The sequence below is a fragment of the Peromyscus maniculatus genome, chromosome 14 (assembly GCF_049852395.1).
Source record: "Peromyscus maniculatus bairdii isolate BWxNUB_F1_BW_parent chromosome 14, HU_Pman_BW_mat_3.1, whole genome shotgun sequence".
Classification (NCBI taxonomy): Eukaryota; Metazoa; Chordata; class Mammalia; order Rodentia; family Cricetidae; genus Peromyscus; species Peromyscus maniculatus.
Genome location: NC_134865.1, coordinates 46,290,358 through 46,316,772, shown reverse-complemented (window position 1 = coordinate 46,316,772; position 26,415 = coordinate 46,290,358). Strand labels below are relative to the sequence as shown.

Sequence of the window (26,415 nt, the reverse complement as noted above, 5' to 3'; positions counted from 1 at the left end):
CCATCTGATATTATTCAGCTTAATAGAATTCCATGATAAAACTGGGAACATATGCCCAATAAAAACGTATCTTATGAAAACCTTAGAGCTTATATAGTTGTATGATGTGGGTGGGATGTTTTTTGTTTCTTTGAAAATAGATTTTTTTTCATACAATATATTCTGATAATGGTTTCTCCTCCCCCAATTTATCCCAAATCCTCTGCACCCCACCCACTCAAATTCTCTCTCTCTCTCTCTCTCTCTCTCTCTCATTGAAAAACAAACAAGCATCTAAAAAATGTAAATAAAATGAAATAAAAACAAACCAGAATTGGGCAAAACAACCAAACAGGAAAAAGAGAGAGAGCCAAAGAAAGAGCACAAGAAAAACATGCAGACACAGAGACACATGAGACACACATTCATACACACAGGATCCCATAAAAACACAAAATCAGAAACTGTAATATATAAGCAAAAGACCTGTAAGGTTTAAAAAAAATGCCCAGACAAAGCATTGTGCGACAAAATACATATACACACACACATACATACATACATACATACATACATACATACATACATACATACATACATACATACTCCCAAAATACCACGGAGTATTGTTTGTGTTGGCCATCTACTGCTGGGCATGAGGACTGCCCCTAAGAGTGGTTTGTTTCCCCTGTGAGACTCTGTTGAAGAAAACTAATGGCAAGTGGTTATCAATTGGAAATAGCTTCCAGGTTAGGGACAGGGGCCTGTGTTAACTTCACTCAGTACTAAGGCTCCATCTGGCTTAGACCAGTGCAGGCCCTGTGCATGCTGCCTCAGTCTCTGTGAGTTCATATCTGCATAGGCCTTGTTTCCTTGGTGTCCTCCATCCCCACTGGCTCATAACAATCTTTCTGCCTCCTCTTCCACAGGGCTCCCTGAGTCTTGAGGGGAAGGACCTGATGTTCCAAGGTCTCGCATTCTCTGCACATTGTCCAGCTGTGGGTCTCTGTACTTGTTGGGATGGCTTTTTAGATCAATTGGGGCAATTTAATTTTCAAATAGATAGATAGAAGTAGATAGATTCATCTACTTCAGATGAATAAAATATCTTAGGAGAATAATATTCAACTTTCTTCAACACTCCAAAACAAATGCATTTGGAGAACATTTGGAGTGAATTTAATTTTGATTTGTTTATGACTTCTTTATTTTTCAACTCACAGAAGACTACCCACACAGGGAGACTGAAATTTTAACAGAATTGTTTGAAACTAATCCAATCCCTTTTTGGAAAAAAAAAATTAAGCCATTTTCTTGCATCCTAGAGCAATTAAATACTTTAATGATTATTATGAAATGCTTCATCTTTAAAGTTTTGCCCACCCACAAAAAATAATATATAGGTTAAATGTTCAAGGCTATTGTGAAGCAGAGAATGAGACATCTAGATATGGAAGATTTAAAGGCATTTCAACTTCTAATTTCATGTACAACACATTTTCTTGTATTCAGAAAGTTACCTGTAAGTTCATCTTGTTGCTCAGAATTTGTTAGTTGCAAACATCAAAATCTATTGATACTTCATCCAAAAGCAAAGCTGTATAACCCAACACTAAAATCAAATATCTAGTGTTAGCATCCCTTCCTAAGGCCCAGACCATATGACAGCCACTTAGGTAACAATGCAACAAAACTGTCATGATTTTCAAATAAAACAGGCACTTTTCATACTATTGGACCTTAGCAGGAGTGCCTCCCAATGAGGCAGCTCCTCTAGATGGATTTCTGGGTGGGGGGAAAAAAAGCCTCTTCCAAAGCAGATGGGGGAGTCTAATCAATTCTCAGATTTCTCTACTCTAAGTATTTACTGGTTCTTTTTAATTACAAAAAGAAAAAAAAGACACCATAAATTGTCTGTTTTACTGTCTGTGCTAATTTCATTTCATTATATCCTTGGAGTAAGCTATTATTTTCCCACTGGTTCCCATGGCATTTTTCATTATCAGTTGCTAATTGTCTAGCATTCACATCGGAATGTGAACCAAGTAGGTTGCTGCGTGGGCTGAAGTTCTAGAGGAAGCTGAGCAGCGATAGGATTCAGCATTGTTATTATTGTGGCACATTAGAAAATTTCCACCCACTTACATGCCCACATCGCTCTACTGCACAGCATCCATACCCAGAGGGGCCGTGCACTGAAGCATGGAAGGCCATCTGGACCAGGCATCCCACTTGGTGATTATCATTGCACATCAAGGGACGATTATACATCGGGTCTGGTGGGTACAGCTGTGAAGCCAGAGGTCTGGCTCCACTTGGCATTCGTGAGCGCTGATCTTCTAACACAGATATGACAGATCTATTTAAGAGGTCCCTTGATCCCCAAACTTGAGTAGAAATACCTGATTCAGCCAAAGGATACCTTCAAACCGCTCCCCGCCCCCCGTTACATTGCCAGATTGAAGCCAATTCAGAGAGCCAACCAATTCTTGAGATGTGAACAGGTTGGAGGTTTTTAAATATATTTTGACATGAAGTGATTCTTAAAGTTATTCCCAATGGAAACTTCCCCTTAACTTGCTGGTTGTGCAATTTGAAGACTCTCCCAAAACAATGTAGGCTATTGCAATTGCCCTTGGTTTCTTCCCAGAACCAGGACATTAAGAACTTATTTCTGAAGACACCCCATACATCAGACACGAGCATTGGAGGAATCAAACTCGAACTGACCTGGAAGCCTCCTACCTGAGGACTAGCTCTCATAGTATCCAATAGTGCTATTCAAGCTCTCAAGGGAGAAAAGAAATCAACAGTCCTACCCAGATGGAAAGTCTATAAACCACAAAAAATAACGAGCATGGCAATATATCCCCACAGAACAATAGTGGCATTTGTATCTTGGGGGCAACTGTAGATGTAACCAATCGTATTATTAAAATAAGAAACACAGAGCCAAGGTAAAAGAGAAAAGCCGAGAGGTCAGAGCTCAGAGATAAAATCTTACCTCCTGCAGTGCTCCTAGCTTCCCCGAGAGAGGGAGGTACTTCCTGTGTCCCTGTTTAAATAATCTTTCTGTTCTGCCTTCTCATTGGTTGTAAACCCAACCACATGACTGCCTCATCACTGCCTGTAAGTACCGCCCTCCAGGTCTTAAAGGCGTATGTCTCCAATACTGGCTGTATCCCTGAACACACAGAAATCTACCTAGCTCTTCTAACCACCACGCTCTTACTATGGCTCTAATAGCTCTGACCCCAGGGCAACTTTATTTATTAACATAAAATTAAAATAACATTTCAGTACAAATAAAATATCACCACATTTCCCCTTTTCTATTTTAATAAAAAGAAAAAAGGCAAAAGGTTATAACTAACAAAAGAAAAACTATATACAAAAGTACAATAACTATATACAATATATACAAGTAACAAATACCTAAACGATGTCTAGTCCATTTGTATTTGACAAATCAGAGAAAATAATTCCCTTATCTATCCTATTTTAGTAAGTCCAAAATGTATCTAATTCACTTTCTATCCTAATTAATCTTCAACTATAACTAACTAATCTTCAACTCCCTCAGAGACCCAAGAAGGAAATAATATTAGCTAACAAAAATAAAAACAGGAAGTGCACAAAAGCAACTTCCAAAAATTTTGTGAGTTGACAGAAACAGCCAGCTGCCTGGACAGTCACCTGAGGTTTCTCCACAGTGTTGGGGCATCATCTTCAGCCTATAGGCTTAGCGTATCTGACAGACTCATTTGTGAAGTAGGTTGTACACAAGGTCAACAGTTCAACCTCACACTGGGTGAGAGCAGTCCATGTACCAGAAACACCTGAATTCCACTAGTGTCATGTCATGATTCAGGATTTTAAATTCTGGAAATTGTTGATGGTTTTTGAATTCAGCTGTCCATTCTTCTTGGCTGTGTATATATGGCTTCATCTAAGCATGCCCTTCTCCACATCCCTCTATTAAATGCCAGTCTACTATTGAGGCGTGAGCTTTCAGTTGCTGTTCCATTGCACAACAGAAGCCATCGGCCCACTGCCTGTTCAGCTGCCTTCGAAGAAAAGGACACTGTACCTTTTCCGGATTGTGAAGTCCACTTCAGGGATGGTGCCATATTGTCCTGGCCTCAGAAGATGCCTTCTGATAAAGCCATAACCATACTTGTTTTGGCAGGAATCGGTAGTCCTTTGTTTCGTGTTCTGTCTGTCCATTTTGTCCTGTTGATTTGAGGATACTTTGTTGTCCAGTGGCTAACTTTTGCCACAATGAAAGTTAACTCCATATGCAGTTTCTTCAATGCCCATATTTTCTCTGAAGTAGATTGGTACTGCCAGGAGCCGACATGTCTCAAAAAAGAAAAATTTCTAAGTTATTAAAACATTTTAAATGCCATATTCTGTAGATCTCTGAAGGGTTTGAAGATGACCTGTCTAAAATACATCTGCTCAATTTTTAAAACATATCTAATATGACTACAATTTCTATTGTAATGTCTAACTACTAACTTTCATTTCTTTATATCCTAATAGTTGGTAATAATGTAAAGTATTTAAAACTAGTAATTGTCTTTTTCTTTTCTTTCTTTCTTTTTTTTTTTTTTTAAACAAGAACCTTAAATCTAATCTCCTTTGCTTATCCTTTTTCCTAACCCTTGACAACAACTTGTAACCAACCCCCCTAAACAATTGAAAATTATCCCAGACCCAAAACCCATTAAAAGAACCAAAAAACCACCTGCCCCACACCACTTCTTTGGCAATGTGGGTGTCATATTCTTAAAATTGCTTCCTGCTGGGTATGGGTGAAGTTATCTTTATCCTGAAAGAAAAATTTAGGTTAATTGTCAAATTCTAGGAAAGGTAACCATATCCTTCATTATTATCCAGTCTGTGTATAAAGCCAAAGTTCAGGGTTTATCTCAAGTCCTTATTCAAGTAGTCTTTGAGACTGGATCATCTCAGCTAGTCATCTCAAAATTGTTCTGAGCACCTTGTAGTTCAAAGCTGATCTGTAGATGATGTTTGTCAGCTTAGTGATATTATTATTGTCCACGTGGAATTGTTGTTGTTGTTGTTGTTGTTGTGGGGCCCCATCTTCTTTCCGGAGACTTCAGTTGATGTTAGGCCTGGCCGTGATTTCCTGCAGAAAACTGATAAGAGACTCGAACACAAAGACATATATATGCAGCTAACTGAAGCCTTTTTTCTAGAATTAGTTAGTACTCTATATGACCATTCATATCTTAACAAAGTTTAAAATGTATATATATATTAATCTTGTAAAATTTGATATAAAATTTATACTTTAAGAAAAGTTTAAAGAATCAGAATAGAATCAAAGAGTTGAGATTAGTAATAGAATAGTCCCTTAATTAATTTGGCTTTTGTCCTGTACCATAGCAGAAAATGGCTCTTTTATTCTGTCATGATACAGGGAGTTTGTATTTTCATTTTAACAACATGCTTGAGTTTAAAGAAGGAGAGAGCCATTCTCCAACTCCAAAGTCAGCTTTAAATTTTAATTGAACTGGGACTATTAGAAAACCAATAGTGTTAAATCTTTAGAGAAAAGCAGAAACAAACATTTAAGAAGACATAAAATCTTTTAGATAATATATACCCATATGCCATATACTCCAATATACTCTGTTTCCTGGGATAGATGATTTGTCCCTTTTCTTCAGTTGTCTCATTTGTCTTGTGTCCTTCAGATTCCTTAACCTTCATTCTCCTAAAAGACAAAAACAAAAACCTTCCCCCAAGACTAATTTTGGGGATGTTCCTTTTTGGCAAGTTATTATCTGATTAAATGAAAAGACATGTGTTACAGGTACAAGTTAGTTTAAATTGGATGTTCATGCTGGTTGATGAACTATCACCTCCTCTAATTAAGAGGTTTTTCTTGTTCAAATCGAACCTTTATCAATTTTGATGGTATCCACAGCTTATCTTCTCCTGTAGAAACAAAAGCAAAACCTCGTCCCCAATGTAATACATACCCTGGCTTCCATTCTGAGGTCAGCACATCCTTAAAGTATATAGGCTGATTTAATTCTGTCGTTTTTTCTATTACCCAATGTCTCTCTGCAGCTGTTGTTCCTTTCTCATTGGCATTCAGAAAATTCAAAGTTAATAGAGCATTATGCAGTCTATTTCTGGGGGTTTTTGTTACTCCTTTCTGTTTATTTAGCATATCCTTTAGAGTTCTGTTTGACCTTTCTATAACTGCTTGACCTGTAGGATTATGTGGTATACCTGTAATATGCTTTATATTGTAATAAGCAAAAAACTGTTTCATTTTAACAGAGACATATGATGGAGCATTGTCAGTTTTGATTTGTGCAGGTATACCCATAATGGCCATAACTTCTAGCAAATGAGTGATTACAGAATCAGCTTTTTCAGAACTCAAAGCAGTTGCCCATTGAAATCCTGAATAAGTATCGATAGTGTGGTGTACATATTTCAATTTTCCAAATTCTGCAAAGTGAAACACATCCATCTGCCAAATTTCATTCCTCTGAGTACCCTTTGGGTTACATCCTGCTGGTAATGGCGTTTGATTATAGAAAGAACAAGTAGGACATTTCTTTACTATTTCTTTGGCTTGTTGCCAGGTTATGGAAAAATCCTTTTTTAAACCTTTACTATTGACGTGATGTTTTTTATGAAATTCTGAGGCCTCCAGCACATTTCCTACCAATAATTTATCAATCTCATCATTGCCTTGTGCTAAAGGGCCTGGCAAACCAGTATGAGATCGGATGTGAGTTATATATAAAGGATGACTCCTTTTCCTGATTGTATCTTGTAATTGAATAAATAGTGAAGTTAATTCTGAAGCATCAGGGATAAATTCTGCAGTCTCAATATGTAATACCACTCTTTCAGCATACTGAGAGTCAGTTACTATGTTGAGAGGTTCTGAAAAATCCATTAATACCAACAGAATAGCATACAATTCTGATTTTTGCACTGAATTATAAGGACTTTGTACCACTTTACTTAAATTTTCTGATTTGTAACCTGCCTTTCCTTGTTTGTTGGCATCTGTATAAAATGTACGAACTCCAGATATGGGTTTTTGCCGTACAATTCGAGGCAAGATCCAATCAGCTCTCTTTATAAAATCAATTCTGTTGCTTTTGGGATATTTGCTGTTAATTTCTCCCAAAAAATTACTGCAAGCTCTTTGCCAAGGTTCACTTTCTGTCCATAATTTTTCAATGTCCTCCTTAGTTAAAGGTACGACAATTTCTGCTGGGTCTATTCCTGCTAATTGACGAAGTCTCAATTTTCCTTTCCAAATCAAGTCAGAGATTTTTTCCCCATAAGTTTTTAATTTTTTATTTGGTTTATTTGGTAAAAATATCCATTCCAATATAATATCTTCCCTCTGCATTAATATTCCAGTAGGGGAATGCCTAGAGGGTAAAATAACCAAAATGCAATCCAGCTTTGGATCAATACGATCCACGTGCCCTTCATGTACTTTCTTTTCTACCAAGGCCAATTCTTTCTCAGCTTCAGGTGATAATTCTCTTGGACTATTTAAGTCCTTGTCACCTTCTAAGGTTTTGAACAAATTAGTCAGTTCATCATTTTTTACCCCAACAACAGTTCGTAGATGAGAAATATCTCCAAATAATCTTTGAAAGTCATTAAGAGTCTGTAGTCTATCTCTCCTAATTTGCACCTTTTGGGGTCTAATTTTTTGTAGCTCTATTTTATATCCTAAATAATTAATAGAATCTCCTCTTTGTATCTTTTCAGGAGCAATTTGTAATCCCCAGCAAGGCAAAATTTTCTTTACTTCTTCAAACATTCTTTCTAAAGTATCTGCATTTGAGTCAGCTAGTAAAATATCATCCATATAATGATAAATTATAGATTTAGGAAATTTTTTACGTATCACTTCCAATGGCTGTTGTACAAAATATTGGCACAGAGTTGGGCTATTTAACATTCCCTGTGGGAGGACCCTCCATTGAAATCTTTTAACCGGTTGAGAATTATTATAAGTAGGCACTGTGAAAGCAAATCTTTCTTTGTCTTTTTCTTGTAAGGGTATTGAAAAGAAACAGTCTTTTAAATCAATAACTATGAGAGGCCATCCTTTTGGTAACAGAGTAGGCAAAGGAATTCCAGATTGTAGAGAGCCCATCGGCTGAATTACTTTGTTAATTGCTCTAAGGTCTGTTACCATTCTCCATTTACCAGATTTCTTTTTAATAACAAATACAGGAGAATTCCAAGGGCTGGTTGACTGTTCAATATGCTGAGCATTTAACTGTTCTTCTACCAGCTCTTCTAAAGCCTGGAGTTTCTCTGTTGTTAAAGGCCATTGCTGAACCCATACAGGCTTGTCTGTTAACCATTTTAAAGGTAGAGCTGTTGGTATTTTTGGAAGATTATCAGTTGTTGTGCCCTGTTCCTGTATAATATGGATGGCTGGTGACCACTCAAAATAATGCCTTCTAATATTTCTCTCAGAAACATGTGCTAGTTTATGATTTGTTTCTGAGATTGGAGGGATTTTAATCTGAGTATTCCATTGTTGCAACAAGTCTCGACCCCACAGGTTCATAGCTATGTTAGCGACATATGGTTTTAATTTTCCTCTCTGTCCTTCTGGACCTATACATTCCAGCCATCTTGCACTCTGTTTCACTCCAGATAATGTCCCAATTCCTAACAGTTGAACGTTTACCTCCTGAAGAGGCCAAGCTGGATGCCAAAATTCTGGTGCAATTATGGTAATGTCCGCACCTGTGTCTACCAGACCAGACAACAAAACACCATTTATTTTTATCGTTAATTTTGGTCTCTGTTCATTAATAGAAGTTTGCCAAAAAATTTTCTTTATGTTTTCTCCTGAATTTTCTATTCTCTCTTTTTCATCATCCTGACCAGCCTGATTTATTCCAATAGTCATTTGGTTATTTAATCGCTCAGAGCAGGGATTTCCTCTACAGCTGCAGGAAAGGTTTGAACTGGTTTTGCTATGGGGGCCTGCATGAGGCCCCTCCGGGAGTTTCCCGAAAACTGAGGCAAAGGATTACCCTGTCTGTCCTTTGTTGATCTACATTCGTTGGTCCAGTGTTTTCCCTTACCACACCTTCTGCATACTCCAGAAGGAAGGGGCATTCTGTTGCCATTGTTCCTTGAAGAAACATTGCTTCTAGGATTGACCTGTTTACAGTCCCTTTTAAAATGTCCTTGCTTTCCACACCCAAAACATCTAACACTCCTCAAACCTTTTGAAATTACTTCTCCTACCCACGTATCATGCTCATCAACCTCAACATTAATTGTTTCTCTAATCCAATCTTCCAAAGGTGCAGATCTTGCCCTTAACGGCCTGATTATTCTTTTACATGCTGCATTCGCATTCTCAAATGCCAAAGCTTCAATTATTGCCTTACTAGCTTCTGATCCTGAGACCATTCTGTTTACTGCTGAAGCCAGTCTTTCTAAAAAATCTGTGAAAGATTCTTTAGGGCCTTGCATAACCTTTGTGAATGACTCATGTTTTTTTCCTGGTTCATCAACTCTGTCCCATGCATTCAAGGCTGCCATTCGACATAAAATTACGGTTTGAACATCATATAAACATTGTGTTTGTATTGAAGCATATTGGCCTTCTCCAATAAGCTGATCCTGACAAACTTGTATTCCTTTATCCCTCCATTCTGTTTCTACGTTTCTAGCTTCCTCCTTAAACCAAGTCAGAAATTGAATTCTCTGGCTGGGTTCCAGAACAGCTTGTGCAAGGTCCCGCCAGTCCTGTGGTATAATCCTATTATATGTTGACCAAGAGTTTAACATTTGCTTTACATATGGGGAATGCATGCCATAAGATACTATTGCCTCCTTAAACCTTTTAAAATCCATCAGTTCAATTGGAGCCCAGATATTTTGTGTAGCCATTTGATCAGGCATCTGCTGTACGGTTACAGGATAAATTAAGGATGATTGTGTGAAAACAGGCTTTCTTTCTGTAACCTTATGATCCAAACTTGAACCAACTTCACTGTTAAAATTAACAGGTTTTTCTAAAGCTGTTATCCTGGCACTTAAATCGACTATCTTTTTAAATAGTAAAATGAGAATAAGCATGGTGATTAACTGCATAATTCCCATAATACTAATCTTTTCATATAGTTGTTCCATTGTCAGACTGCCTAAAATTTCAAACAAAACCCAATTTTCTTCCAATGTACACAGGAAACCCATTTTTTTAAATGTGGAAAAAATTTGTCTTTTAAATAGTTTCCTTTATGACTTACCAAATCTGCGTAGAACAGTAGAAATCCGAGCGAATTTCAAAACAGCCACCTAGAGTCCTAGGTGTAAATCCAGAGAGAGAGAGAGAGAGAGAGAGAGAGAGAGAGAGAGAGAGAGAGAGAGAGAAACAGAGAGACAGAGAGAAAGCAAGAGAGAAAGCAAAAGCGAAAGTGAAAGTGAAAGTGAAAGTGAAAGCGAAAGCGAAGGGGTAGCCGGCTAAAGCTTAAAGCCAGCCACTTGTTCCCTCTGAGCCGAGTCAAGGCTTGGCTTTACAGCCAGGGGCCCTGTTTAGCAGGGCAGGCCTGAGCTGTTTGTAGCACTGGCTTTAAGCAAGCAGCTCACAGTCCGGCCTGAGCCCAAGCAGACCTGGGCTGGGGCTAGGGAGCCGGCTGCTCCGGCTAGGGAGCCGGCCCCAAGCAGTTTTTAATGGATTCTTGTCACGTTGGGCGCCAGATGTAGATGTAACCAATCGTATTATTAAAATAAGAAACACAGAGCCAAGGTAAAAGAGAAAAGCCGAGAGGTCAGAGCTCAGAGATAAAATCTTACCTCCTGCAGTGCTCCTAGCTTCCCCGAGAGAGGGAGGTACTTCCTGTGTCCCTGTTTAAATAATCTTTCTGTTCTGCCTTCTCATTGGTTGTAAACCCAACCACATGACTGCCTCATCACTGCCTGTAAGTACCGCCCTCCAGGTCTTAAAGGCGTATGTCTCCAATACTGGCTGTATCCCTGAACACACAGAAATCTACCTAGCTCTTCTAACCACCACGCTCTTACTATGGCTCTAATAGCTCTGACCCCAGGGCAACTTTATTTATTAACATAAAATTAAAATAACATTTCAGTACAAATAAAATATCACCACAGGCAACCAACAGCCAACTTGCTGGACTTAAATCCCACTTGACAGGAGGGAATTTTGCCTGGTACTATAAACCTATAAGCCAGTTACTCATGGGTGAAGGTCATAGACCCTAGAAAAGAACCTACTACTGGCACTTTCCTAAACCAGTATAATTCCCAACTGCCTCCTAAATACTTGCACTACATCCGCAGTTAGGTGTGCCCCTCACCTCTCATCCAACCCCAACCACAATAACATAACATCTACAACATAACCCCATACACCTAAGTCTAGGGAACATCACCGTGGTAGGAAAAGACTAGAGGAGCCAGAGGACTGGGACATCTGCTGAGAAGTAGTGTCTACCATATATGACAGCCGCTGTACCCAAGGCCTCCCCAAAGTGCTGTCACCTAAGTCCTGCCTGCACAATGACAACACCAGTTCCCATGCCAGTGTGAATGGAGGAAATTTCACAAGGCTCTGCTCCTAAAGAAGAGCTGTAAGCAACTGATGGCTTCTGAAAGAGGGAAATCAGTATTATCCAGGGTTACCCCTGAAGGTTTATCCAATCCAAGTGGTCACCCCCTAAACACATACATACATGAGAAACACCGAATGGACTCAGCAGGCTATATTTATATGAACACATGCACATATATGTAACAATTTTTTAAAGAAGAGGTAATGAATTCCAGAGGGACAGCGGGGAGAAGGTGGGGTGGGAATTGTGTAACTACCATATTCATGCAAGGAATTTTCAAGGTTAAAAAAAATATTCAGTCTAAAAAATTATTCACAATGGATCCCAGCTGGATCTTGGTGGCTAATTATATTTATCTTTATGGATTCAAAAAGTGCAAAACAAAAATCTGTTAGACGAGTCCAAACAACGTGTGTAGGATCAAGGAGTTGTCCGAGTCCCTTTATCACATGGCAGAAGGTAGTGTGTTTATTCGTGTACTTTGAAGGCCCTGCATTGCCGAGTCACAAGAAACCAAGCTCTAATTGTAGCACACGGGGTGCTGATCACTTGCAGCCGCCGAAAACCATGCCTTTCTTTGAGAGGTGAACCAAGATCCTTTCAGATACTGTAAAACATGAAAGGAGCTGGTGGACATCTCCAAGCAACATCCTCGGAAACCACCACAGTCCAATTCCATCCCAGGGCTTTACAGTTGAAGATGAGGATATTTAAAATTCCCACAGAAGTGCTCAATGTGTGAACTGGCTCCCTCCAATTAAACCAATGCAGCGTTACAAAGCTTAGAGTTCAATTAATTCATCCTCATTTTCAAAAGTCCTCTGAAACCTCACATGTCTCCATCAATCTGTTCTCACCGGGCAGACTAAATGACACTGTCCTTTGCACATGGGCATGTCTTTACACAAAGATCAGTATGTTTCCTCATTGTTGGTTTAACCCATGGGTGGCTTCCTCTTTACTCCTCATCACATTCTTGACGCTTTGTTTAAAGAGAGCTGAAATCTCTGTTAGTTTAAATAAATGAGAAAGAATAACCCATAATGTTTTCCTTTCTTTTAGATTAATTGATCCGTAGTCTCCCCATCAGTGAATGGTCGCTGAATTAGACAGGAGAAGATAAGCCCCTCAGGACTTCTTCAGAAAACAGAACCCTTGTTCTTGCTGGCTCTGCCACTTAATGGCTCTGCTGCCCTTGCCCTGTGGTTTTAGGTCCATCGGTGGTTCCAGGCCTGCAGCCAATGACCGAATGCACAGGCTACGAAAACGATTACGTTTAAAAGCATAAGTAGCAGGCCTGGCAACACAGGAGCGGGGCTGAGGCTGAGCCTGGCTTCCCCACACATTCTGAGGGTGCTCGTTTCCCCCACACTCCACTGCTTCTCCCTAAAGCCCTCTTCCACAACATTGCAGAATCTTCAAAGGAATGCCCTCCTCCTCCCCAACCTCACCCAATGAGGATGCCAAAGTGCGCCCCCGTGATTGACAGCTGGCAGCATCCCTTCTAATGCTTATGATAGCTGAGGTCACTGCTCTGCCAAGGAATCCCTTTCTTCTTCATCTGTGTCTTCTCAGCAGACATTCTTCCTCACAAAGAGAGCCGACGTCAGTCCTGTGAGTCTCCCATGACAGCTCTGTGCCTCCCAGATTTCCTTCTCTCACCTAAACAACAGTAGCCTTCTAGTTTTCCTGCTCTTCCCCCACAGAATAGGACCTTGTCCTTAACAACTCTAGGGCTTGAGAAGAAAGATAAGTGAGGTGTTTGGAAAAATGGCCTTTGTAGCCTCTTCATCCATCCATCCATCCATCCATCCATCCATCCATCCATCCATCCATCCATCCATCTGGTGGTACTGAGATTGCACATGTGAAGTAAGCATTCTACCACTGAGCTACATGCCCTGGCCCCACCCCCAACCCCATGCCTGTTTCTCTGAATGTTCTCTGCAAATTCCCACAGCCAGCAGCTCTGTAGGATGCCTGGACAATAAAATGCAGAACCCAGCAACAGAAAAACATTACTTGAGAGCATTCGGCCTTCAAACTAATTTCTATTCGGTGGGGACCAAGGGGACTGTGAGCATCTAAACATGCTGCTGCTGAAGCCTCTGAGGGGAGGAAACAGAGAGCCACAGCATCCTGTAACACAGGCGAGTCAGACCGAAACTTTCCAGAGTGGATGAAAAGACTTCAAAACATTCTCTCGTATTTTCCCCCCGCCCACCACCACCGCTAATCTAGGGAAGGACTCACTAAAAAGCATCATTTCAAAAGCAAAAATATTCAGTGCATGTCTTCCCTGAGACTGCAACTATCTAAACCCCTGCTGAGGTTCTCTTCCCACTGTGAGGAGAAAAATGAAACAAGAAATGCATTTCTCTAGCTTTCTCATGTCTTTCCAGTATGCTTTCATTATTGAAATCTAGTGGAGGCCCATTTTGGTAAGCCCACTGATAGTTCCACTGGAGAGGGTAGAGATTGAAAACAGCCTGTTCTTGAACCAACTTGAGATGACTTCTTCAATAATTCAACCATGTATTGGGCATCCACTCATGATGTCTGACCTCAAGAAGTTTAATAAAGATTTTCACAGAGGACTCCATTCATGCAACATTTATGCCACATTCAACAAGACTTGCAAAAGAATTCTTACTATGTGACTTAGCAAGAATCACTCCTGAACTTAGTTTTAAAACACCCCATTATCTACATCTGTAAGTACCGTCTTGTTAACTCTGCAATAAAAATAAGACCAAAATCTGAATATGGATATTAAAGATGCCAAGCAAATTGGTGGAATATATTGCCTTCTTACAATTTGACAAAAAATAAAACAGCATATTCTGCCAATTTCTAATCATCTCTAATATTGATAAATAAGTTAGTTTAATTAATGAGAAATATTTTTATATATGGCCAAAAAAGCCTTACTAACAAGGACAAAAAAAACAAAACAAAACAAAAAAATCCCCTCCAGATATTCTCCAAAGTGCTTGATGTGTCTTAAAGTCTTAAAATGTCATTTTTAATATGAAATCATTTCAGTTGTCCACCAATTAGAAATTAAGATCTTAGCCCCTACTTCCTTGCAGCCGAGATATGGGAACTTGATGTATGGAAGGAGCAAATTGTACTGGGAAATGATGATGGAGTGTACACATGGGGGTAAAGAATATGGACAGGAAGGTTGTAAGAAAACGAGCCACAGGAGTAAAAAGAAAAGAGAGGTTCTGTTTGGCCAGGTAAAGGAAAGGGGGGCTTTGAAGTGGGAGGGTCCAGTGAGAGGCACCAAACAAGAGAATTCAGGATCCCACAAAGCCACTTTGAAGTAGGAGAGCCCCAGTTCACAAGGAAGAATGGGCGGGTTAGGGATGAGGGTTACAGAAACAATAGCTACCATTCACCAAGGCAAAGACTAGCCTGAAGAGGGAGGGCAAAGGTAGGAGTCTAAATGACTACTGATCTCAGTAGGAGATGGTGCCTTGCTAGGAGAACCGTGGCTCTTGAAGCCCTTGGAGGTCTTGTGATGACGGTATCTCACCATGGGTCACGAAGTTACAAGTGACAACTAGGGAGTTCTTTAGCAGGTGCCAGCCCAAGGCAGGCCGCAGGACAAGGAAAGATGTTGGTATTTGCACAATATAACTGAGATCAGGAACCTGTTCAATAATGTCAGAAAGGCAGACACAGACATCCTCCTTGTCTGTATCAATGCTCTGATGTGTCCAGACTGAGATGTTATGGAAATGTACTACTCAACCTCCTGCCTCCCAAATGGCAGTCATCAGCAGGAGAATGGGGCAAATGTTGTGGTCAATCCAGGAACCAGGAAGGAGAAACCCATCTCTGTTCAAGCAGATGTGGCAGCCCTACCCTAAGTGGAGTAAAACTTACAGACCTTGTCAACCATTCTGGTTCTCAGACTGAGCTGGGGACAGCTGGTCTAATGAGGATTCCAGGGAAGCCTGCCTACCCCTGCATGGGTTACAAACAGAAAACCCAGTAGGGGAGAAACCGAGAATGAGCCAAGCAGGAACAGAATCTCCAGGGAAGCTATGCAGAACAAAGGCAAGCAGCATCATAATTATTATATTTTGCACTTACTTGGCATTTGCTATGTGCCAGGTCCTTTACGCTCATTTAAGTCTAACAATGGTCCCGTGAAATTGAAATTATTATCATCATCACTTAACAGATGAGACAAAGCTGAGCCGTAGAAAATGAGAGAAACGCCCACCGTCACAAGGTAGTAAGTGTCGCAGGCAGGATTTGACCCCAGCAGTCTAGCTGGAGTCCTCCATTGAATCATTCTGCTAGCCTGCCACTTGCAATGGAACTTCTCTGACACGAGAATGTAATAAATTTGGCAACCAGAAGCACAACAATTTTGGTCTGAAGAGTAAACAAGAATACAGAATGGCATGAGGACCACGGACACCAATTTGAGCCAACAGAATGGAAAAAAAAAAAAAAACGGAAATAAAAGGGATATCTCCTCAAAGGTCAAAGTTAAATTCAAAAATATTTGCTGACCCTGAAAAAAAGAGTAATACATATTAAACAAACAAAAGCTATGTGGTTGCACTTTGCTGCATGCATCCGTTTATTATGTATGTTCTCAGCCTGAGATTTCCTCCCATGGAGATAAAAATTACCATTGCGCATAAGCAGATGACTGCAATAAATATGGTAAGGAACTAGCATTTCCAGAAAGGTTTTTTTTTAAAGAAAGAGAGAAAGGCTGCTAATTCTAAGATTGGGAGCTGAAAAGCCCCCAAATGACATCAGCCTAAATACTCCTAGAAAAGGAAGGAATGACAGGAAGCTGGCTCCTGGAACTTTCTCTTCGGAGGTGACTCATTTCATCAGCGGGGACAGGAGTGAGGCAGAGCGTGCAGGGGCTTGTCAGGAGGGCTGGGGGAGGAGGGGAAACCTGGCTTCTATTCTGCTCTACATCTTTTTCCCCTTTGATGCTATTACAACCCGGGTTTTGCCCTGTCCCCTCCCCAGTTTGGATGTGCGAGTCCTAACCCCCAGTACTTTGGATCGTAACCATATTTAGACATACCATCTGCTGAGAAGTAAGATAAACTGAGTTCTTAAGAATGGAGCCACATCCAACTCAACTGCTGTCTTTATAGCGAGAAGAAATTTGGCCACAGGCATGGGCATGTAGGAAGAAAGCCCCTCCCAAGACAAAGGCAGATGACCACCTATGTATGACAATGAGGAAGAATCAGAGCAGCCCTGGATCTCAGCTGCCTCCCTGCAGACCAGCTGCTGTTTACACCTCACAGGCAATGGTATTTGTTACAGCAGCCTAGCCGACTAACACAGCTGCACGCTTTGAACTACAGATGTAGATCAGAGAATCACTTGCTGTCTCGTTGACTAAATATGTATGTATGTCTCCCAATCCTAAAACAGACACAATCAGTGCTTGGAAGAGATCACACGCCACTCCCAGAGCTGGGAAGAGAAAAATGATGCAAGACCTCCCAGGTTTCTGCAACAAAGTTGAGCAGTGAGGGCCTCTGTTCAAAACCGTGCTCTGTTCCTTGTGAATCAACACAAGATGCCTTTAGATTCTCTCTGTTGCTTGCCCCCTCTACCCCATAAATTCAGCCTTCTGCATACTACACCCGATCCATCTCCTGCCAAGTATGCCTTCTCCTGTCACTCCTCAGCTGAGGCTAATTGTTCCTCGTTAGCTACAAGATCAAACCCATCGAGTCTTCATTTACGGTATCTAATTTTAACCCAAAGCAGCCTCCCTCATCATGGCTTTCTGCTCCCATGGGAATCTCCCAGTTTAACAGTTAGTATGTTCAACTCACTGCCTCTGCACAGAGAGATTACACAGCCATGGCTAAGCCCATGGGCCTCTAATCCAACCCCTCCCCAGGAGAACCCTCCTAGTTAAATGCTACCTCAAGTCCCCCTCTTACATGATTTTTTCCCCATTCAGCTCTCAAAGGGGACTATACAGCATCTCCAAAAACCTTAGTTTAAGCATTTAATACCTGGAAAACTGGGTAGGAATGTAATAGTTAAAGGTTTGGTCCTTTGAGAAAGCCTTCAATAGTCCTCATACCCTGCCTCCCTACCTCCCATCATACACCGTGTCTATGATAGTCTGGATAGCACACCATTCAGGAAACAGTAGGGAATGGCCTAAGAATCAAAGAGTATGCAAGAGAACCTACAGCAAGCCATATTCTGTTTGAGCATTGTCTTAATGTTTCCTTTATCCTTAGGTAAGTAACTGAGAACGTAAACTAACTTAGCAGTTAGTTCAGGCGTGTGCTGTCTCTTCCTTTCTTAAATTGGATCGACTATGGGGTAACAGAAAAGGCACGAGTTGAAAGCTAAAATAGGCACTCCTTACCGGAAGGTACATTCCTTAAAGGATAGCTGTGTGTCGTGCTGATGGCCTGCTGTCTATGTGAGTATTCCCTCAGCTACATGGAGGAATTCTGTGCCTGAGCATGAACATGTGATGTTTTCCTGGGAGAAGGTCCCATTCTTTCCTTTTGCAGCTGGAATTTAAGAATCCCCAAAGCTACACTGTACAGGGAAATCTGGTACCTAATTCAGACTTGGGTTTCTGCTCTTGAAGCAATAGTCACTTGCTCTTCCTAGGAAAGGCTAAAAGGATGTTCTGTCCATCTGAAGCAGTTGTGACAGTTACTCTGGCTGGTCCTGAAGTCATCTGAGACTGCGTCAGCAAAGTCTTCAGTGATCTCAAGAACAAAGGAGACCTTACATGGCTCTCAGTTGACAACTGATTAACAGGATCTCAAAACGAAGCCAGTCCCTCTCTGTCAAGGGACTTTCATTCAGAACTGGCAATGGAAGAGAGCGCGAGTCTTCTCCTAAGACAAAGGATCATCCTGGCTTTTCTAAAACTCGCTCTTGTTAAACAAAGACTGCCAAGCATGGTTATCATTAATGTCAGGATTGTCCTAGCAATTATGAGCAATGACTGATTTTTGAAGCTATGATGAAATACTGTTTCAAAGAAAAACCACTTAAAGGCAAATGTAAATGCTTAAGCTCTTGCAGATGAAATCCCAGAGATGACCCTCCCCCACAGGGAAGGCCCTGGTCAAGCCACAGCCAGCAACTATGGAGCTACAGATGTTCCTGTCACGGTCTTTGGTTGGGCTTTGTCATGGGTAAGACAGTCCATGTTTACATTGGTCAGTGGATGCAGTTGATTTTTGTTTTGTTTTTTTCCTAAATTCAGCAATGAGAACATTTTGTCTAGGTTTTAAACAAACAAAGGTGTGGAATATACCTAATGACAGGAGCAGTAGATGCGGCCTCTTTTAGAAAACATGAAAACAGGCTGAACTGTTACAAGGAAGGGAACCCAGCAGGCCCAGCGCCTGGAGGCAGTGGGAAGATGCCGGATGTGAGGCCTGTGGCCTACTCTCCCTGGGGCTCAAGCAACTGGGACAAGCTTTCAAGGTAATAGGTGGAGGGCTGATCGGGGTCAAAGAAGGGGCCATTGGAGCAGAGAGCAGAGAGGAAGCCAGGGCATGTGGGAAGAGGAAAGTGATGGAGGGCTTGGCAGCAACATCACTAGGTTCCGAAATGTAAACTCACTAGCCAATCGAAACAAGACCCTCTCCTTGGTCAAAGCAAGGAGCCAATTCCCCTAACATTATCAGCAAGAGATAAGTAATCTCCTGAGCTGGAGTCAGCCCCATTCAGCTGACAAAGCCATGTCCTGCCCCTGTCAGGCAGACCCATTTAGGCTGATCCTGGTCCCATCTTTTTCATTTCTACTAAGCCGTGGTTACCAATACTCTTTTCTTTGCTGGGAAATCACAGCAGAAAATGACGACTCCTTGTGCATCACTATGGAAACCTTAAAACTTCCTCTAGAAATCATAAGGAAATAAAAAAAGGCAAGCCACATAACCCGTCTCTGACTTTCAATCATAATCCTCTCTGAGGAAGAAAACTGAAAATTAGATGGATTCATTCCGAGTTCCTCTTTCCAATCAAACAGATGGGATTTAGATAAGCTCTTAAAGAAAATTGTGCTTCGTATAATAATATGTAAACTTATTACAAACCTCAGAGGCTTTTTCTAAAGAAGATTCTGATAATTACAGCATTCTTGTACAACTCAAATTCCTACAAAGCAACCAGGTTTAGATAAAAGGTTCCCTCTGACGAAGCACTTACAAGGTCTGGCCAAAAGAAGCTGAAGATTTGAACCCTTTGCTCAATGAACTAAAGCATGAATGATAAAGAAAATACACTGCTAAAACCCCAGCATCACAGATTCTTTCCTGTGTTCTTATTTAATGGCTTCTGGGAGTCATTCTAAAGAACTTCTACATAAGAAGCACCTCCCAACACTTGGGAGGCAGAGGTAGGAAAGTCTGGAGTCCAAGGTCAGCCTTGGCTACAGAGTGAGTTTGAGGCCAGCCTGAGCTACATAAAACTCTGTCTCAAAAACTAAAATTAAATAGAAACAAAAATGAAGAAGAATCTGCTATATGCTTACCACAGTGTAAAGCAAGATTGAGAACAAGCTAAGTACAATGATTACTAGAAGCATCTTTCTAAGTCCAGCGATGTAGAGTCCACAGTTGAAACACCCAGATGATTGTCAAGTTCACAGGGAAGCACCATCCCAATGAAACTTGGAGTTGAAGGGAAAAACCATGAGCCAGCCCTGTGCATGGTCAGTATCATCCCCAACACCGTCTCTAGACAAGTGCTACCTCCCTCTCTGAACACAGAGATAGGGCACCTTACCCCTGAACACAAAATCTTGGCCAACTAGAGGGCCAAGACTAAGTTGGTACCAGTAATGAATGGTTAAACTTTTCTATTACAGACAGCAAAATCAGACTCTGACTTAAAAGAGAGAAAGGGGGGGAGGGAGACAGAGAGAGAGAGAGAGAGAGAGAGAGAGAGAGAGAGAGAGAGAGAGAGAGAGAGAGAGAGAGAGAAACCAGCAAACTATACTTAAGAGAAGGTCCTATGCCCAGCTGTAGATGCTCAATACAAAACAAACTCTATGGTATTTTTGAAGGATTGTTTTGTTTGGGTTGTTTATTTGTTTTGGTTTTTGCCTTCTAATGCTTTGTCTAGGCTCCCCCCCCCAACCCCCAACCCTGCCCTTACCCTACAAGTCTTTTGCTTACATAGTATAGTTTCTGGTTTTCTTCCATTATAGAATTTCTATGAATGCAAATGTATGTGTCTCTGCATCTATATGTCTTTCTTATGCTTCTTTTTTGGCTCTTTTTTTTCCCCATTCATTTGTTTGTTTTGTCCTATTCATGTTAATTTAGACATCTGTTTGTTTTCTAATGAGAAAGAGCAAGAAAGGGAGGGGGTTGGCGGTTGGTGGGGAGGAGCCAGGAGGAGCTGGGGAAAGAGAAGCTATAAGCTGAATGTATTGAATGAAAAGAAGAAAAACCTATGCTCAATTAAAAAGATATAAGACTGAAGAGGAAAGAATAACTAACATAGTGAGAGAATTTTTTAAATGAAACTAGAATGTGATTGTTTTCATGTAAACTCTAAAGACTAGAAAGAAAGGGAAATAAGATTGAAAAGGGGGCCGGAATCCAGGTCATTTGGGCATCTGGATGGGAGAGGGAGGAATTGGTAGAAGCTTTTATTCTCTGGACCTTAAGTTCTTTACTGACGGGTCTGAAGCAGCATGCTGACCTGTGGGCTCGAGTGGTGTTATGATTGACAGTGCCATCAAAACTGTCTTCATTTAAACCAGAGTGGCTTCCCATGCCCAGGAAGATCAAGAAGGAAAAGAGTATAGACAAAGAGGTAATATGGAAGGTATAAATGTGTTTAATGGCATGTCCTTGGTAATGCTGCTGTGTCTATGGATATCAAAATGCCATACTGTATATGTTTTCATATAGGCACTAGAAATAAATTTTAAATAGAAAAATGAGGAATGATCAGACAAGATTACTCTTGCAATGGGCTGGGGAGATGATGGGTGAGGACACTTGCTGCATATGCTGCGTGAGTACCTGAGTTCAAATCCCAGAACCCATGTAAAAGTTGAGCATGGTCATACACATGCCTGTAATCCTAGCCGTGAGGGGAAGGGAGGTCACAAAATGATGGCTGGGGCCTTGCCAGTTGCTCTGCTAGCTCCAGGTTCAGTGAAAGCTGTTCAGGAGGGTAAGGCAGACAGTGGCAGAACAGAATACCCGTTGTCTTCCTTTGGCCATAACATGTAGGCATGTGTATCTGTACCCAAGTGTATATACATGCCCCAACACACACACACACACACACACACACACACACACACACACACACACACACACTCTTAGTCTTTCAGTAAACTGCACTAAATTCTCCACAGTAAAATACAGCAAGTTGCCTGGGCCACAACACTTAAAACTTCAGGGAAATATTTTTCAAGTCCATTCTTTCCTTATAAGTTTCTGCAAATCCACTCAACACACATCATAAGATTAAAATAAATAAAATTTAAATCTGAGGAGAATCCCAGAGATTAAAACAACATTATCATCTTACAAATTTACAGGTAAAAAAACTTAAGAGTTTACCCTAGTCCTACCAGCTTGTTGGGAGCAGGACCAGTAAAGAGCTGGCCCTGTCCCAGACCTGCCTTGTCCTCTCTGCTACATCTGGCACCTTAGCATCATCCTAGGGAATGCTCCAGGCTGTAAAACATGCAGTCATCTCCTCCTCACTCAGTATTAATACAGAGAAGTGCATCTTACAGTGGGGTTTGCCTACAAGTGCCTCCCCAATCACTTTTCTCCCTGGAGTTTCCTTTGCATAACATCCTGATGTAGGTAGGAGCGAGCATTAGGAGTCACACACACATAAAACATTCAACACATGCTCTTATGTAGGCTTTTCTCAGGTTTGTGGACCAACTTAAAAGAAAAATGGAGACTGTAAATGACCAACATTTAATGGGTACTGGTTGATTGGCTGGGTACTTAACGCTGAGTGTAGAATCCTCCGAAGAACAGAAAACTAGAAACAATCTAAAAGTTAACACGAAGGATGATTGAATTAAATTATAGTATTTTGATGTGGGTAAAAAATAGGATGATGCAAATCAAAACTACTCTGAGATTTCACCTTATTCCAGGCAGAATGGCCAAGCTCGTGTTGACAAGGGTGTGAGGAAAGAGGAATACTTTCTACACCTGGTAAGAGTGAAAACTGGTACAGTCTTATGGAAATCAGTGTGAAAGTTCCTCTAAAGCCGGAAATAGATCTACCTCATGATCCAGCTGCACCGCTCTTGGGTATATACCCAAAAGAGTCTATATCCAATTATAGCTACACCTGCTCATCCATGAACATTGCTGCTCTTCTCACAATAGCCAGGACATGGAAACAGCCCAGATGTTACTGATGAAGGGGTAATGAAAATTACATCTACACAATGAAATATTATTCAGCTATTAAGAAAAATAAAATTATGAAATTCTCAAGTAAATGTATAAAACTAGAAGCAATCATTCTGAGCGAGGTAAGCCAGACCCATTAAGACAAAGATCACATATTTTCTCTCCTAGATGGAGAAAGAGGCTTTGACTCTTTAGATACGTATGCTCGTGTTTCATTTGGAGTACCCCACAGTGGTCCAGAAACCAGTAAGGAGGTATGGAGGGCTTTTTAAAAAGGGGAGCTAGAACATGGCAGTACAGGTGGGGGGGGAGGGAAATTATGAAACAGGAAATGTACATGGAGTTGGGGTGGAAGGACAGAGCAGAAGAGGCAGTATAAAGAAGATTGACTACAACCAAGGCACTTCTGGAAAACCGTATGGAAACCTACCACTATAGAGGCTTCCTAAAATACACACACGTACAAAGAGCTCAAGTAGAGTTGCTCTATCAATGGGCAAAACCCCAATAACAGGCGGCAATGGTCCTACTGGAAACTACAGACTAACAAAAAGCCCAGAGCCAGGAATGTGTTACCTCTTTTAGAGTTGTCTTGGCCAGTGGGTCCCAAATACTCCCAAACATTACAAGCTATTGCCATAGCTCTTGGCTCCCCTCCAGAACGTGATGGTAATAAATACCCTATTGATGACGACACCACATCCTCGAGCCATAGAATATGGGAAGAAAGCTGGTTCTGACCTCCTTACTGGCTAGCTTTCCTAGTCCTGGCAGAAGTTATGTACACTATCAGAGAGGAAAAGTAATTATCGGTCTCAGCTGTGAACCCTAGGAGACACAATAACAACCAGTCTGGCAAACTACACCCTATCGGTACAGTTATGGCACAAATCGGGAGTAACCAAACACATTCTGATTGGATTTAAGGGCCACTCTACAAGAACCCATACCTGGCACAGTCATCAGGGCTTGAGAACCTATGGCTAGATAAGTCACAAGCCCTAAAGGAGGACCAACTATATTATTCTGTTAAAAAGACATACCATTAAACTGACCCCTAATGGTGGCGTGTCATTAACCCCTATAGTTACCACTAGACTAGTGCATCTTTTAACTCTCATCAAAGACGTGTCCTTTATAATATATGGCAAATAACACAAAGGCCCATCACTGGTCAAGTATAGAGAATAAGAGACTGTGGTAATGATGCTCAGCCCTAAGGGGACATCTATATCATAGCCCCTCCTCTCAAGGCTCAGAAATTACTGAAAACAAGAGGACGGGAAAAGAGTCTGAGTTAGAGACGGTAGATGACTGAAATGAAAGCGTTCTCCAGACACGGACAGTGCAGATGCACATATGAACTCATAGCGATTGTGACAGTGTGCACAAGACCTACACAAGCTCAGACAAAACCCAAGGATAGAGAGGGAGAAGGGCATGAAGTCCCACCTTTAGCTGAGGATTTATTGGCAACTGAAAATTGATGGGAGAAAGAGAGTCAGTCTTCTTTAAGGATGTGGTCCCTAGTATGTTGAGTAAGCCCCAGTGGATGGCCACACACCCAAATGTAGATAGGCTATAAAAATTGGGCTCAATGGCTTTAAAAATAAAAGAGGATGCCAAGTTGGGTGGATAGGGAATGGGGTTGAATGTGGGAGGTGTTAAAAGGTAGTTGAATAAGTTCAAGACACACTGTACTAAATTCTCAAAGAATGAATAAAAGCATTTTTAAAGACAGGATAATTTTTTTAAATAATTATTAAAGTTATAGACATCAAAGTATCTTACTTGGACAAATAAAAAGTGTGTGTGTGTGTGTGTGTGTGTGTGTGTATACATACATACATATATACACAAAATTCAGACAAAAATGTTAATTTGGAGTTGGAGAAGTAAAATATGGAGGTTTTTAAATTTCCTATTTCTTCTTGCTATAGGCATACAGTGTTTTCTTCCGAAATAAGTTTCTTTTTCAATTGTTCAAACATCTATCCATCCAGGCACCCCTCCGATGTATCTTACGACTTGACTCTCGCCACTTTCACTGAGCCATCCTACCAGAGGCAACAAGGCCCTGACCTCTGAGGAACACGGAGGGTCCTAAACCTGGCTGGTTTCTTCAGATGGAGGACCACACAGTGCAGGAACACTCCACAGAGTTAAAGGCCGGAGGAAGCACCAGACATCCCCCAAGACATCTTCACATCCTTTCTCCAGCCTCACCTCTGTTTCAGAGAGCGTGGGCTGACTAAAAGCTCTCACGCCTCGAACTGTCTAGAGAAGTTCACTTCACTGCATCTTACGGCCCTCCATCTGGGAAGGAAAACAGAGCGGAAGTTGGAAAACAGGACCAAAGTCAGGTTTTATGGTTCCAGCCTTTGTTGGTTTTCTTTTGTGAGTTGAGAGAGATACTGGGTAAAAACTGTACATTCTTGTGCCTTCTTCCATAAGTCAGTCTTTGGAAAGCAGACAGGTGGGGGGGGCACTTTGTGGCTGGCCGCCTCCTCCTCCTCCTCTTCCCCCCCAGCTCTGCTTTCTGACAGGCAGCTAGTGATTTAACTGTCAAACTGTGAGCCGCACATCTTCTTTCAAGAGCCTCCAAAGACCACTCCAAGTGACAAAGGAATATAACAAACAAACAAGAGGCTGAAAGCTTCTGTGTTGCCATGGCAACTAGCCTGGCTTCCTTAAACTCAGGGAATAAAAAAAAAAACACAACACAAAAAAAACAACAAAAAACGATTGCACTAGAGAGGACATGGATGAGGGAGTACACCTCAGCTAATAAACATGACATCTTATTACTGCTCCTGTTTATAGCTAATGAATGTTACCAAAACCAGCCACAGGTGAGGCTAACTACAACCCACCCTAGGACCTGGACATCTAGGCAGCTGATTTTTGGTTTGCTATTGAATAGACAAAACATCAGCCTGGTCCACTCGGCAGGCATTCAGGGGACTCACCCCCAACTGTATAGCATACAGTACCTATCTCCTCATGAGCAGCTAAGGTCTGGAGTCAGAGGGGCAAAGCAGGAAAGGGAGTAGGGTGTATTGGTTAGCCCACAACATCTCCTTGACATACAGATTCCTGCCAGAAACCAGACGCCTATAAAAACTGGAGGGCCATGATTCTTAAGTGAGAGGCTAACTGTCGAGAGTTTTCTGAGGAGCAATGATCTCAATCTTCTGGATGGATGGAAGCGGGGATGCCTTGGGTACACAGGAGGCTAGGTGGGCTGGTTGCCGGCCACAGTGGCCAGGCTGAGGTTAGCTGCTTATGGCAACGGTCATGTCCAATATAAATGTTATCCTCTGGTTGCCTTTGATGCCACGCTTCCTAGCTTTCTCATTACAAAGATACCAAGAGTGGGAAGATTGCCTTCATAAAAGGGCACTCTT

The 26,415-nt window shown here is 41.3% G+C and overlaps 1 protein-coding gene across 3 annotated transcripts in view; it reads right to left on the bottom strand.

Annotated features, from left to right (window-relative positions):
• Nucleotides 1–26,415, bottom strand: part of Syt16 (synaptotagmin 16) — a 274,838-nt gene that overhangs the window by 145,760 nt on the left and 102,663 nt on the right. The window lies entirely within an intron of this gene.